The sequence below is a fragment of the Pygoscelis adeliae genome, unplaced genomic scaffold (assembly GCF_000699105.1).
Source record: "Pygoscelis adeliae isolate BGI_AS28 unplaced genomic scaffold, ASM69910v1 Scaffold27, whole genome shotgun sequence".
NCBI classification, from domain to species: Eukaryota; Metazoa; Chordata; class Aves; order Sphenisciformes; family Spheniscidae; genus Pygoscelis; species Pygoscelis adeliae.
The window spans coordinates 9,454,498-9,470,662 of NW_008825410.1; the positions used below are offsets into that span (position 1 = coordinate 9,454,498).

General features: G+C 38.2%; 1 protein-coding gene across 1 annotated transcript in view; it reads right to left on the reverse strand.

Annotated features, from left to right (window-relative positions):
- The window catches only part of ARHGAP21 (Rho GTPase activating protein 21), a 75,664-nt gene extending 66,260 nt beyond the window's left edge, over nt 1–9,404 (reverse strand). Inside the window, exons 1-2 of the mRNA XM_009330570.1 lie at nt 9,231–9,404; nt 2,476–2,500 (exon numbers count right to left, since the gene is read on the reverse strand). The gene's annotated coding sequence lies outside the window, so the exon portion shown is untranslated. The remainder of the gene's footprint in view (nt 1–2,475; nt 2,501–9,230) is intronic.
- Nucleotides 9,405–16,165: the final 6,761 nt, after the last annotated feature.

Below are 16,165 nucleotides of genomic sequence, written 5' to 3' on the forward strand. Positions count from 1 at the left end.
CCTCAAGCTGTGGAAGCAACTGGTGCTTCAGCAGCAAGGGACCCCCACATCCAGCAGTCAAACACACAGCTTCTTGCCGCTCCAAAGCGGCTCGGCCTAATTTCAGATGTTAATTACTTTAAGAATCCTTGTGATAATCCTTTACAGAATTTCTGGCATACCTGCTTTTGCTAAATTAACATGATGTTTATGAACATGAAAAGTGAGATATGCTTTTCCTGATTTTCTCCTCACAAGCTACCTATTCACCTCATTTGGGAACAGGAACAACTTGTAGCAACGTAAATTAGAAACCGCTTCATCCCTCCCACCTCCCAAGATCACACTAAATGCTGGAGAAAAGTGTTTATGCACTTTGTCCCATTTTCTTATTTTTAAAAGGTATAATACACAAAACTGGCAGGTTAAGTTCTACTGACACCTACATCCTCCACCTCACAGTCATCTCTTCTTCTCTTTCCAGAAGGAGCACAAGTCCAAACTTCTGTCCCACTAATTCTTATCTTTCCAGAGCACTTTGTGCCCTTTGATCTGTATTTCAAGGCATACAACATACGACGCTGCTATAAATAAGCAACAGTTGAGCTATGATTCATAGTTGAAGTAGCTACACAAAAATTTCCAGAAAGTAAAGTTGCTCCCACCTGCACAGGTCTCAGTGAACCAAACAAATGTTTGTTTACTGCTGGTTCCTCTACTGAAAAATAGATCTCAGATAACACATTGTAGATAAACAGACCCACATTTGTATCTTTAGCTGATCCCGTTCTCCCTATGACAAGAAGAATACTGCAGAACTTCTTTCTCCAGACCACAAGTGGTATCTTCCATTCTGGTTTGGCACAGAGGATTGACTGCTTTCCCTTCCTAAAGGAATTTGCCTTTTCTTTTTGTATGCCAAAGCGGATACAAGAGGTCGCAAGTTTGGCGGGTAGATGGTGGATGATTAGGAATAGGAAGAGATTGACTTTTCACTGTTTAACAAGCAGGTGACAACTGAGTAAGACTAGGAGGATGGAATGGATGAATTCATCTGCTTCCAAGAGAAAAGTAAGAAAGTTCAAGTAAATTCGTATTTCCCAGAATGCTTCTAATATATCACAGTTACACAAAAAAACTGAAGAAGAGTTCAGACACGTTCTCTCTCTTGCAAAACTACATGAGATTTTTAAAAGTACACTGAAACCGTGTACCATTCCCTGCTACCATGTAAAGCAGACTGTAACCCCCCGATAAAACAAGCATTCACCCTATGCTGTCTCTGAGCAAAGGTACCCACCTTTGAACAGACCTGTCCTCAACGAGTTGTGCTGCAGTGCCAGATGAAGCACAAACTGAAGCCCTGCGCATTACATTTGCAGTGCAACTAATCCCACCTCCTCTCCGTAGCTTACCATCACAACAGACTGGGAAAAAGAGGAAGTGGGACTGGGCTCTCAACCTGAAAACACAATTTCCTTACCTAAATCAACATATTTTTCACCCTTCCAAGGAAACAATAAGATATCAGCAAAAAGGGGAGGGTGGATGAGAAAATAGCTAAATACCAAAGAGAAATTTAAATTAAGTGGAACTGAGATGTAGCACCAATTAATAAGTTAATTGGTGAATTAAGAAAGAGAGCAGACACACACAATGCAAGAGAGAGAAAACTATGGAGAAAGAAAATGGAGAGGACCTGACAGGTATAACCTACACGTAAGTGATTTTTCCATCCCTCCTAAATCAACTGCAAGAATTTTATTCACACATCTTATCTGACATCACTGAAGCATGTTTAATGGATCTCTTAAAGTGTACATGACAGTACCAAAACTGATGAAATAAGTTAGATCAGTACTATTAAATACTGAAGAAAGTATTATGAAGCTAATAGGAATAACCTTTATCTTCTTTTTTAAAAAACAGTTGTATACCACTTTTGTGGATAATTTTTACCGTCACTACCAACACTAGGTTTATATACTTAAGTGTTGCTTTTATTAGAGTAAGTTGCAACAAAATTCAAATTTCATACTGGCTGCTATTAGACACACTGTATAGCACTTTTTTTAAAATGCATGTATATAAATATCCATGAGACTCAAACCCTTTATAGTAGTACTTTGCACAGATAACTGTGGGTCTTACATGCAGATCAAATTAAGAGTGTGAAACTTTGGCACTGAAAAGGTAACACAGCTGGTTTCTTGTCTTCTTGTCATATACATGACAAGGTGATATACACAGCACAGAAGCAATACAACACATATCTTAATTAACTTAGTGGCCACGCAAACACCTACACTAAATAAGTGAAGCTAAAAGACAGACATTTTCTTTCTTTTGCTCCAATGCCATGAAATTCAATGAGCTTGATGGTCACACTGAAGTGATTTTACATTTCAAACTCCTAGGTAGCTACTGAGTGTATTACACAGCTGAAGAGAAATGTTGAACATATTGGATCTGTGAAAGAATAAAAACAAGACATACCTTGTCTATTCCCGTTCTCTTCATCCTAAGGAAAAAGAAAGAGTGCATATTAAAAATTTTGATAAATGGAAAAAAATGCAGACTTGAAGTGAACTTGTAAGATTAAGTCTGCATTCTGATATACTTTTTCACAAATATTTAACTTTACAGAATTAAGGCTTTCATTCTGAGAATGTAGTGTAATACCTGTTCTAAAAAAAACTAAGCACAGTTTCATGAAACATCCCCACAGAAAAAACACATGAACAGTATGATCTGAAGACAAATGTACCAAAACCCTCAAAACACTGCCATGAAGCCTAATACCGCACTGTGTGGCATTGCAAGTATGCTTCTACCCTGAAAGCCAGGCAGGAGAGGTTATACTTTAATCATCTAAGGATTCAAAGCTAAATAATATGCAAGAGATTCAAAATATTTTGTAAGTAAGTTCTGAATATGCTTCCTGAAATTTGAAATATCAAGTTTGTTTTGCCTTCAGTACTACTGCCTAGAAAAAAAAAAATATCTACCCCAAACACTATTTAGTAACAACCTCAGAGATTCTCCGTCTGCTCATTGTACTATATATACACAATCGTAACTACCAGGTATCATTGACAGTCCTTAAAAAAAAAAAAGAAATCACACAACTGGAATGTACTGAGGGAGAATGGCATGCTTAAAATAGAAAATGATTACTTAAGTTACTTTCTTGTCCATTATTTTAACATGAATGAAAGACTTTTGAAAGATCATGGTTAATCTCATCTACAAAATTCTACCATTTGAAAAGCACAATTGTTTAAATATGGAAATACGTGCTTTCTTTCTGAACTGTAACTTTATGGAGTAACAAACTTTCAACCTAAATACAATTCCTTAGACTAATATGTACTATTTGGAAAGTATTTCTAACAATTCACCTCAGCTAATTAAAACAGCTTTGTCCTGAAGGAAAGAAGGAGCAAGGAGGTGATCACAGAAATAATTTTCACCTGTATATTCCCTCCTACTTTTAAATGGATTAATTCCAAATTTCTAGGTCTTTTGCATTTAAAGACAAATCACTATCTTTTTCGTATTAAATATTTTCAAAGCAATTGCACACTGATCTGAGCAAATTATTCAGAGAGGAAGACTTGAAGAAAGAGAGGGAGTAAGACCTGGATATGAACACTATACAATGATGAGGATGAGAAGTCTCTCCTAGGTGCAATACATTTCTTGTGAGACTTGTAAAAGAGTTCTGCTGGAGCTTTGTAAGATACTACAGAAAGATAACTTTAAGGAAGAACAACAACAAAAAAAGAAACCCAAAAAACCCAAAACACTGAGTTAACGGAGATCTGGTACTTGTTCTACTTTTAAAAAGCCACAATAATTATCATTACCACCCAAACTCTGAGAGCAGCAAACAGTATACCCTTAAGCTGGACAGTCCTGTCTGCTCTATACTTTGGCAAAAATACCACACTAGTAGACAAGTACTGTTAAAACTTATCACTAGATCTCTTGAAGCCCTGTAACAGCCAGCTGGTTTTGAACTATGATCACCCAAAAGAACAGCAGTGAAGAATTAGACAAGGGTAACATCTGCACGTCTCTAGTTTCCACCCAATCTGTCAAGTGAAAACACATCTTTAGGACTTTGAATATTAGAGCTCATAGTCTGGAAAATGTGGGTCACACACAGAGGGGGTTACCTGGTTTGATGCTATAAAACAGCAAGAATTATGGAAGTGAAAAGTTAGCTAATATAGAATTGCCATCATTTATGAAATACTGCAGTGGGTTTGTCAGTTTGTCACTGGGTATGCAAAGCTCTGTTATAAAAGACAGCTGCAAAACATTAGTTTTTCATGGTATCAAGCCAATGAGCTCAGGCCTTTAAAAATGGAATGCTTTATAACGCAAATGTTTTGGAATTAGCTTTCCCTCCTACATTTACCTCTTACACATTGCAAGATGTCAGTATATGCTGCTTCCATACCTAGAGAAGGCTTTCTTTTATCACTTACTTGCTTCTCAGACTGATTGAACCTGGAGAACGAACTTCACATGCAAAAAAAGTGTGTTGCTGACTAACAAATCCTAATAAACATCTGATGTTAAAAGCATAATTTACCATAGGTTTTTTGCAAGGCTAGCTTAAGAAGTCTTCCACACATTCCCTATTCATTTTCTGAAGGGAAAGGAGGCACGGGAAGCAAGAAGGATGCATAATGGGTTGTTCCTGAATGTGCAGCTATTCCCAGTTCGGTGTGTGGCCGCGCACAAGCACAGCCAAGTACTTTTGCCAAAGTGAGATGTGTTAAACTGCAATCTCAGGTTCCAAGATCATCTTTCACACCATCCTTCACACAGGGCTGTCCCTCCCAACAGACCTACCAAACAACATTTTCTTCCATAACCTTTCTCTATCATAATGTTTATAAAGTAGTTAACTAATAACAATTACAATGAGAAATAGTCCCTTGATTTGTAGTTAATTAGCTGTTTTGTGCAGGAACCATGAAAAGATACTAGAACTTAGCACAATATCCTGAATTTGACCTAGACCTGCAGTACTATGTACACACTGAATGTTAAATGAAATAAATTTAATATAATATATATCATAAAAACATAAATAATATAAACTAAATATAACATACTAGTATTCAGTATTAAAATACGCAGAAATACTTCCCTGAATTAATTATAACCAATCATGTTCAATCATTTCAACGACAGCAAGTAAGGCCTGTTTTCCAGTCAGATGTAAATGGAGGAAACAAAGCTTTACGAATGCTCCTCATAAGCAGTTATGCAGGTCACTGTCACCTTGTCACTAAAGGTATCAAGTTTTATTCTTGCAACTCGCCCTGCTTGTTCAGGTGTTACACATCTAACTCAGGTGGCCCAGAGTGCCAGTCAGAGCACTGGTCTAGCTATCCACCAAGTACTGTAGTTTCACATTGATGACAGAAGAAGTCTATGAAAGGCAGACATCAGCTTTGTACTTGTAAGGCTAGAAATATCTGCAACTAGAGTTTACTCTCACCAAACCCTAAGTCTCTTGGTTAACACGACTCCACCTATTTTACACAGGTTTTGAACAGTTCTTTCTTTTCAGAAAAAATCAGTAGCATCGTTAAAAATAAAATGAAAGTTTAGCACTGTTGGGTTTTTCTGATCAGCACTGAAACAAAAGAAACCCTTGTTGAAGTTCTGCAACATTTGGAGACATCCATGAGATGGACCAGATAGCTGGAATTTCATGCTCTTGACTGTAAGCTGGACTTTGCTTCTGCACAAAAGTGACCCTCATTCTTTTAGACTGGTGCTCTGCACTTCTGAGTAACAGGAGAAGCCTTACAGCTCTCTCCCTGTTGAATAGCAAGGGTAAGGTGTGCCTCCAGTCTGTGAAATATTAAGGGAAGGTGTCACAAAAAAAAAAAATCACCTGAAGAACTGAAGATAACTCAAGGCAGGTACTATTAGGTATTAATATATTAAAAGACAAGTGTGTTTTGGGACTCCCAGTCAGCCAGAGCTTTGAGGCAGATCTGCCTAGACCTCTTCCTTGTAGCAAGCTCCCCAGGACAACTAAAAAAAGGCTTTTCAACTGAACACAGGCTTTATTAGACTAACAACTGGAACACTGAACTTCTTAAAATTTAAATAAAAACCCAACACCTCAAACGCACCTAGGCAGAGAACAGATTATTAAAGACTTTTATAAAATAATGCCCACTCTTCTCCACTCAGTACATCCTTTGGGGTAGAGTTCTTTGCTTCCAAGAAAATTCACTTCAGTCACTTTCCAGGTTGCAGCCTTCTCTGGCCTGTAGGAAGCTTTTTTTCCCATTCCCATGGAATATCCAGCTGTGGTGTGACCTTTATCACACCCTGCAGTCTAGGAGCATTATGCTCTCTGTCCTAGAGATGCCCACTGTTCACTCCATGTGAGGAACCTTGTCCTTTTCTCCCCAGAGAATTCCACCTGACTTGTCAACAGCTTTTCAAAACACACACAAACTGCAAGCAACAGGAGCAGAACTTTTAATGGAGAAATTCTCACTAGATATTTCTGAATTGGTACCAAGAGCGGGTATTAAAAAAAAAAAACCGACAAAGAATGTGGAAAGACTGATTGAAGGAGAGCTGTTTTAGATGTTTTTCTCTCTTTACTGCCTCTACCAGTTTGTGTTGACTTGCAGTAAGATATAGCGATCTTGAAATCTCTCCCTGAAAGCAGAGGAGCTAAAATGCAAAGCTTCCGTGGGGTAAAAAAAAGACCTCTGCGCTGATCTAGAGGGAAAGTGACAGCATCAGGTTGACACTTGTGATAACAAAAGGACTGCGGCTCTGAGAAACTAGTAGAGGATTGAGTAACTCCAGCTGTTAAGTCAATGGCACCTTTAAGTTCCAGCTGTAACCTCTACCTTAAGTCTGAGGTAACTGCATGCATTCTCAGGTGTGAAGAAGGGACACGGCTACTACAAGATTTAAGACAGTCAGAAAACCAAATCATAGTTATCATTTTTATACTACCTCTAAGGTGTGCAAAACAGAACATCTCTGCCTTCCAAGGCCGTTATAGTTTTGATCAATGAGGAAAGAGACAGGAATGCTATTTCAACTTAGAATCAATGACAGAGACTGTAAGTAGCTGGTAACCAATACAATCTTTGGTCAAACAAGAATGGCAGAGAAATCAGATTTGCCTCATATTAGGATCAGGCTGAAAATAAGTGAATTTCATTCTTTAGTACCATAACTTAGGTACACAGACTTCTATAAAAGCCACCTTATAAAGACTCACAAATAATTATTTTGAAGATCTGGGGCTTTTTTCCTACCACCTCATGGACGTTAAAAGGAAGAAAAGAGAATGTAACAGTTAGGTTAATTTACAGAAGTATTGATGAGGGCTCTGTCCAAATGAACCTTATCATCTGTAAGTAATGTAAGATGTAACTGAATCCCTGAATAAAGGTATTACGATTATCCAACAATCTCATTATCTCCTTTTCAAAAAACAGACAGAAATGAACCAGATTCTGACAAATCAGAGAAGAAACAGAGGGAAAAGAGGTGCTAAGAGCTCTCTTGCAGAAGAAGTGGGAGGTAGAACTTCAGGACACGTCCTGAGATTTACAGGTATCAGGCTCACTACGTACTGCCTGGGGGTCTCTCAGAAACCATCAGACGTGAATAAGAGGAGAAGGGCTGACATTTCTTTTTTATATTACTTGCCCTTCCGTGTGCCTATCTCCTTCTGCATGTGAAAAAGGTATCATCCTCCTCAGGAAGACCTAGTGATACATTCCTGAGGAAACCTATCCAGTCACTTCTTAGTTAAGGAGATTCATCCTGCTCATGCTGTTTATTTTTTCACCCTCAAGGTGAATAGGGGTTGCTGTTGGGAGATGATAACAAGTGCATGTAATTTGTTCTGCTCAGCTATGGCTTCCCCATCCTCCTTCCTGTTTCACACTGGAATTCAACCAGATATTGCTCTTGGCAGACTCTCTATAACCTGTGTTGAAGGACAGAAATGTTGGGATCACCTGATACTGCTAATAGTCTTGCTTCCAGTTAGCTTCAGGGACCCCGTCAAGGGGAAAAAATTTGGGCGCTCAAGTGCAGGCTCAATAGCTGAAGTTAACTGGAAAAGTGTGTAACTTTCTCCTGCACAGCTTTTTCTACTTCAGAAGAAATCTTATAGCCACCTAGGACAGGCAAAAATGACAACTTTAACGAAAGACTCCTGCAGAGACACAAGTCAGTTAGCTATTTCGGAAGAGTGTGAAGCTTCAATAACTATTCCCCATCTTGTTAAGAATCTATTCTTCTGCCTAACTGGAAAAGCAAAAGCAAAAATGAGAGGTGGCATAGATTATGAGAACTTGCATACTTGATGACTTTAAAATGAGCAAATATTATTTGAACTCACTAGGAAAAACCCTCTCTCAATATTCAAATGTCTATCACTATTAAATGGACTTTTTCTCAACATCAGGTACTACAGCAACTTTCAAAAGGTTCAGTCACATAGGAGAATACATACACTCTTTGAGCAATGCAGACCAATTAGCTACTTAACATTTAGAACTACTTATTTTAAATAAATAAATAACTGTAAAATATTTTAAGAAAGTTGTCCTTTAATGTAGGCCTGTATATATTTGTCTCCTGACTAACAGGGAATTGCAGATTGTTGTTCTTTTCAGCAGAAAGAACAGAATATAGAAACGCAACCCGTCTTTCTAACATACATTAATTTTAGGATACTCAGAAACTATTCTAAACTAATGTTTTTCCAGGCTATTCTCTTCATACGATGGTATGACAAATTTCAATTTGGGGGGGCGGGGGGACACACACAACACGACAAAACACACCCACCACCACCACCCCCGCAAGCCTCCCACCCTTTAAGTCTACACTTTAAAAGGTGTACAGACTAATCACGCTGGCTTTGGGTAAAAAAAATTCTGTAGAGAGAAATATTTCCATATTCTGCAATAACCACTGGTCTTACCCATGGTAACAAATATTTTTAACTCGGGTGAGCTCATACCCAGTCAATTCCATTTTCTTAGAACAGATCAGTACATGGTTATCAAACGATGTAATAAGTGAGCCCGCCGACCCACCTTACACACAAGGGATCTTTCATCTGTGTAAGACAATCTATACATACATTTACTTCAAGCAAGCTGGATTTTTGACCCTAAAAGTATAATAAAGCTATATATAAGCGCTTCATTATTAATGTAACTTACTTTAAAAGAAAACTGAACTGCAGATTCTGGAGGGTAAACTATGAAGTGTCTTAAGGTGAAGCCAAAACCCTGAGATGTCCTCCTTAGCACAACAGTTTTGGGACCAGGCCAAGAAAAAGTTTCTTCTTCCTCTGATGGTGATATAGCTTCACTCTGCTCTTTTCCATCTTTATTTTTTGATGCCTAAAATAAAAAAAAGCACACACAGAAGTTGTAATTTGGATAATTAAAAAAAACAAACCCAAAAAACAAACAAACATTACTGTGCACTTGAAAATATAATTTCTCCCCCCATAACCAAAATAACTTGGTGATCATTAATATTTTCAAAAGAAATGTGTATTGTAAAGCAGCATCCCTTACAGCATTACACCTCTGGTCATATCACATACAGACCTACTCTTAAATTTTAAATGAAATTAGATATTAAGAAAGTCAATGTACAACAGCAAAAGGCTCAGACGAACCGCAAGAAATGTGTACAGCTTGCATGTTTTATTTGCTTTCTACTTTAGATACAAACATGTATCTTCTGGGACCCCATTTCTGGGTGCACATAGCTCACACATGTACAAAACCAACTCCTCTTTTCCTCACTTATAACGCAGGCATGGTTTTCTTGACTAGTATCTCCTCACTTAAAACAAGTAAAACAGAATTGAAGAACATATGCAATTCGTTAGGCTTCTTCAGCAAGACACTTCTCCTCTAGTCATATCTTTGACTTCACCTTTGTTTTTTCCACCCTTAGCTACTTTCTCTGAACATTTCAGTACGCAAATTCTAAATACAGAAGTAGAAAGGTCTAGTTTCCTTTTACAGTACTACTGCAATCCCTCCTCTCATGCAGAAATAAGATATCTTGGTTTTTTTCTTAAGTGTAATTTTAATGCCTATGACTCAAGAAACATTATTATAAAAATATTTATCTTCTCAGCCTTATATGAAATCTTTCATTTCAATTTTCAAAGCGAGTGCCACACCACACACAACATTTCAAATCAAAGGCAGAAGACATACAAAGAAAGCATGCAAAACCCTACGACCCTCCTCTAAATATTCTAGTTCAACGATGCGTGAAACAAATTTAGATACCAGAGCCTATAGCCTATTCAAAGGGTATTCAAACAGAAATAATAGTCGTCTTGTCCTTCTGTAGCTCTGCTGCTGTGGCTCAGCAACTGGCTGATCGTGTCAGAATTTACTGCTTGGTTTTCTTCCTGGGCTGCTCCAAAATATTCCCTTTTGAGATCCAGCCTTACAGCTGGGATCTCAAACTGCAGTGCTTATTGGCAAGGTGGGCCCAGCCAACTCCAATCAACACCTACAGAGAAGACAAAGCATTTCCACTCTAACCACAATGATAGCAACATGCATTACTGTAAGGAAAACGTTGCAGCTGCTTGGTGAGATTGTTAACCCACCAGAACACATTCTGCATTCAGGTATGTAAAACACCACGCATTTCTACACAGATGCTACAGTTTGTCCTTGGAAACCCACCTCTTGGTACATCCAACAGGAAGGACAAGGAAATACTAGCCAGTGCTTCAAAGATCAGCCTCCCTACCTCCAACAACCCTGTTCTTCAGCAAGGAAAAACATACAAATGGAGAAAGGTCTTAGGGCTAGAGCAAAGACAAGAAATGGAGCCACTTTTAGAACCAGAAGATGCAGAGAATCCAGAGCAGCCCGACAGGACTCTTCTCCATTGAAAAGCCTAGAAGGATTATCAGCAGATTTTGGAAAGAACAATAATAAATATCAAGGACTCAATCTCAGCCTTAGTCTGTCCTCTAATAGCCTCTGCAATTAGATGGCTAAGGAATGAAAAATTAGCGAGCACTGCGGAACTGCCAAGGTGAGTGGCTTTAGTTTAAAGTTCAAGCAAAGATTGAGTATTGATTCATGCAAAGATTAAGTTAAAAGTTCCATAATCCTTTAGCCTAAGGATGGAGTTTGTTATTGAGGTGTTCCCCACCAATCTGTTCAGCTTCTGAACATGACAGCATTTTTTCCAGTTCTGCGCAAATAAATGTCCCTTCTCAGTTTTTCAATCTCATGACATGAGCAGAAACCAGAGCCAGTAAGAACATTTTGATCCTAGTAAATCAGCAAAAGAAATAGCTCCTAATAAAAATACCATTGGCCTCTAAAGAATGACAGTGATTTCTTCCATAAGTGATAGGCAGCAATCCATCTATTTAACATTCTCCTGCAATCTTTTGTTTCTCCTCTCAAATTTTTATAGGCAACAATTGATGCAGAAGTTTTGAGCAATCGTAAACAACTGCAGGTATCGCACAAGGTCAAAAAATGTTAATAAGCAAATACCTATCATTATGGATATGTAAACAGTAAGCTTAAATTTAGCACTGAAAAATAAAAGTCTACAACATACTTGCATCTTTTTTCTGACAAAAACCTAACTAGCCTAAAGGTAATTTTAGTATGTATAACAACTGATCACTGAGGTTTACATACAGAAATACTGTAACCTGAGTTCAAAATACAGCCATACAGAGAACTTCACCAGGCCTGAGAAATGTGGGATGCAGCATTTGATTGTAGTGAGAAGAGAACCTCTAATTTCCTTATAATTTCACATAAACTTTTAGCATTCATGAAAGTTGCTGAACTAATAGCTATTCATAAACAACAGTACTCCCCAGTCAAATCATTATTTCTTGAAAGAGCCTGCCAGAAGTGGAAGGTTATCTTCATGCCATCCTTGGACCCCCTGCGAGGTCTGCCAACAGGGCAACAGAAAAAGCCAATATTAATAATAAATGTGAGACATGTTCAGTAACAGCAACTTTCAGCCACCGCTATGAACAAGAACCTGAATTGTAAAGAGAAGAGAGTCAACATCTGTTGAGTCACCCTGTGACATGTCCAACCACATCACACACACCAGAATATCCCTTGCCAGAGAAGGCTTTAAAAAGGAACAAGAAAAGTTTTCAAAAACACAAACAAAACAAGGATGCAAGACAGCAAGCAAGAAACAGATAATGTTTAGCATAAGCAAGAATATGTTACTGAAGGCAGAGTTCCTACATGGTTTTCCCTGCAAGCCAAAAATGATAGTAATCAAGTTACGAATACATAACTCACTCATATCCTTCAGGTGATTTGTCTTTAGGGTAGACTCATTTGCATTTCAATAGAATGAAAATAAATGCTTATTTTATTTTCATTTCATATAAAATCTAACAAACCAAAGACTATTTTGCCATACTCCTTACTGAAGATCTGTAAGTTTGTTCCTCTATAGAGTCAATGCTCAAAATTGAAGTGAGAATGTATGCAATTGAGTTCAAGGACTGAAGAATCCCAGGCTACTAAAAATGACTCAAGCATCATTTCCCTCAGTACTTCTTCATACAAGGTTTCTGCACAAAGTATCTCAAAGCATCATTTCCTGTTATATGCAATTACAAGGACATACAACAGATGCTTAAGTGCATTGTAAAATGCATACTTTGTTTTAATATTGTATTTAACCCTTTTCTCTGAGCAATGAAAGCATCCATGAAAAATTAGATGGCACCTTAAAGAACTACATGAATCACTGTGAACCTAACACACAACAACAAAATTATGTAAAACCAGTAAATGCATTGATGTTTGTAAATTATAGTATTTCCAATTAAAAGTAAATCTCAAACCAATAATTTCCCATTGTATCCATCTAAAAAAATAAAAAAGGTAAAAACACCCGACTTGCGTGCTCTCCGATGCCCCTCTTTTAAACTTCTGAACAATTTACACAGATCTATATTAAGCATGCTAAAAATCCTTAAGTGACGTCATAGCTAATTGCAATACAAGCTATCAATAAAGAATTGTCTTCTTGACTATCTAAACAGATAAATAGGTATACTCTGACTTCTGAATACTGTCTTCATAGATGAAGAAGAGTGAACACAAGAAGCAATTGATACACTGCACTATCAATCCTTGAAATAAATAATTCAAGCCATTTTAAAGCTGGTGCGAGTGTGCTGGTTTTGGCTGGGGCAGAGTTAATTTTCTTCATAGTAGCTCGTATGGGGCTGTGTTTTGGATTTGTGCTGGAAACAGCATTGATAACACAGGGATGTTTTGGTTGCTGCTCAGCAATACTTACACAGAGTCAAGGCCTTTCCTGCTTCCCACACCACCCCACCAGTGAGTAGGCTGGGGGTGCACAAAAAGCTGGGAGGGGACACAGCCGGGACAGCTGACCCCAACTGACCAAAGGGATATTCCACACCATATGACATCATGCTCAGCATAGAAAGCTGGGGGAAGAAGAAGGAAGGGGGGACATTCAGAGTGATGGCGTTTGTCTTCCCAAGTCACCATTACGCATGATGGAGCCCTGCTTTCCTGGAGATGGCTGAACACCTGCCTGCCCATGGGAAGTGGTGAATGAATTCCTTGTTTTGCTTTGCTTGCGTGTGCGGCTTTTGCTTTACCTATTAGACTGTCTTCATCTCAACCCATGAGTTTTCTCACTTTTACTCTTCTGATTCTCTCTCCCATCCCACGGGGGGGGGTGAGTGAGCAGCTGGGTGGTGCCTAGTTGCCGGCTAGGGTTGCTACAACAGCGAGTAATCAATTTTCATCTGTATTTCATCTTTGTGTTCAGTACAATAGTTCAAAATTATTTCTAAAAACACTTAAGACTGACATCCAGATTTGCTCTACAGTGTTTTTTAAACTTTGTTTTGTTTGGTTTTTTTGCCATATAGAACACTTCACAAATAAATTATGTAAATAAAAGTCTCATTGTAAGTCTAAGTGTTACCCAAACTACATTTTCTGGAGCCTAAATCTGTATTAAAAAACAAAACAAACCAAAAAGAAAAAAACCCACACCAGACCAGCCAGGGGACTTGGCTATCAATACCTCAATAAGAGCATTGAGACGGCCTGTGCTAAGCAGGGCCTGCTTCAGCTGCATTTAGCAATGTTCAACTTTTAGCTAATCTACCAAGAAATGTGATAGCTGAAACAGCAATTTAGCTAGACGGATATATCCTGAACAGAAAATGGGCTGATGTCACCTTATTTTACTGATTCAACAGCCATCCTATAATTATTATTTTTGTAGTCACTATTGACATAAGCCAGAGCAAAATGGATCTTGAATATAGTTATTAATCCCTAAAATCATCCTGAGACAGTATATTCCAAATGCTATAATAAATGCTAGGCTCACTTGAAAACAGTGATATTTCTTGTATCTGGTCATTTATTTTCCCTAGTTTCTGTACCCAAGTAGCTATCACTTAGTTAACTGCCCTGTTAAATCTGCAATTCCAGAGAAAAAAGGCTTTTCTAGAACAGTTTGATCTTATTTTATGTGACAAAGTATAAGGTCCTTTGAAAAGGTAACACACACACACACACACAAAAAAAGGTCTTTTAGGCCTAAGGCTACAGAATAGGAGAAAAAAAACCTGCCTATATGGGCAAGAAAATATTACCCACAAAACAATAGCAGTTTTCCCTGCAAGTCAGCCTTTGCTTCTTCAATAATCAGGTTCTTCCACAGATGATTTTAAAATAAAGTTATAATAAGTCACTGACCCTTTTAGTCTCAACCACACAGAGACCTTCAAAGCACTTCGCTAGAAGCTGACAAAAAGACAAATGAAGCAATAATAATTGCTCAAAAAAATACTTCTACCTTTTTTGGTACACCTATCTGATCAGAAACAGTGAGGCAAAGAAATGTATCATGCCTAGAGGACAACATGTCCCCTCAACCCTTATCATTTTCTCCTGCGGTCACAGACCTGCGCTCAGAGTAAACTCAGAGTAAAAATTCAATCCATTGGAGAACACATGGTTCCCTGGTCCTCCAATGTGATAGAAAACAACCACAAACCCACCAAAACACACAGCTCCTCTGTGTTCTTAAAACGTGTAACACTTCCTCTAAGAAAGATCCGAGAAAGACAGACATTTAAGACAGCCAAAGAAAAGGTTATACAACTTTTCGTTGAGATGCATTATCTCCATCCTCATTTGCAGTATAAGGAGGTATATCCAGCACCCAGCGAGCGCCAGCCAATGTTTTATCTCAATAACACCTCAAAACCAGGATCATTCACACAAGATGCAAAATGAGTCTTTTCCTTTCAGTTCTCCTCAAGCTCATAAATCAAAGATTTCAAGGGAGATGGGTCACATTTATAAAGACAAATACAATGATCACATACTAAAACTGTCTCAAGCCATGGAGAGATAAGACATTTCTAATGTCTTTAAACCAGACTGGAATGTACAAATAGCATTTTATACAGAAGGAAGTCATTACCAGTCGAAGAAGAATAATTACTGACACAAAGGTGACACCTTAAGCAAATCCATCCTCCAGGTATCCAGGACACAGCTTGGATACAAACTGTGAGTTCCAAAACAAACAAATGAGTTCCATCACTTTCAGCCTCAGCCACATGTTCATCCCTCACTGAAAAAAAATCCCTGCAAAGAGACCAGCAGGAAAACCGGAATGCAGAAAACCCAAGACCTACATAACAATTTTAGGCTTCCCTGTCAAATATCCACTTGTCCAAACTTCTGACTGACTTTTACGCTTGACAAAATCCTGTAGTTTTCCCCTAAACAGGTAGGAAGAATGTTGGGGAGGACAGAAATTCAGGCAGAAAGTATAACCTGGCAGTATATGTATGACAATGTCCTTCCCCCAAACAAATCTTCCATCATTTTCTGTCCTCGCAAGGTAGCTAGAAGGTGTAACGGTCAGTATCTCCAAACCCACACTGATGGTCAGAAATGAGTCTGCCAAATCGTTGGGATAAAAGGAAACCTATAAAAATCCTAGATATATGATCTTGGATGCTAGCTGACACCATAAAAAAAAAAGGCATCTAGACTTTGCAAAAAAGAAGAGAGGCAAAAAAATTGAGAAAAACATC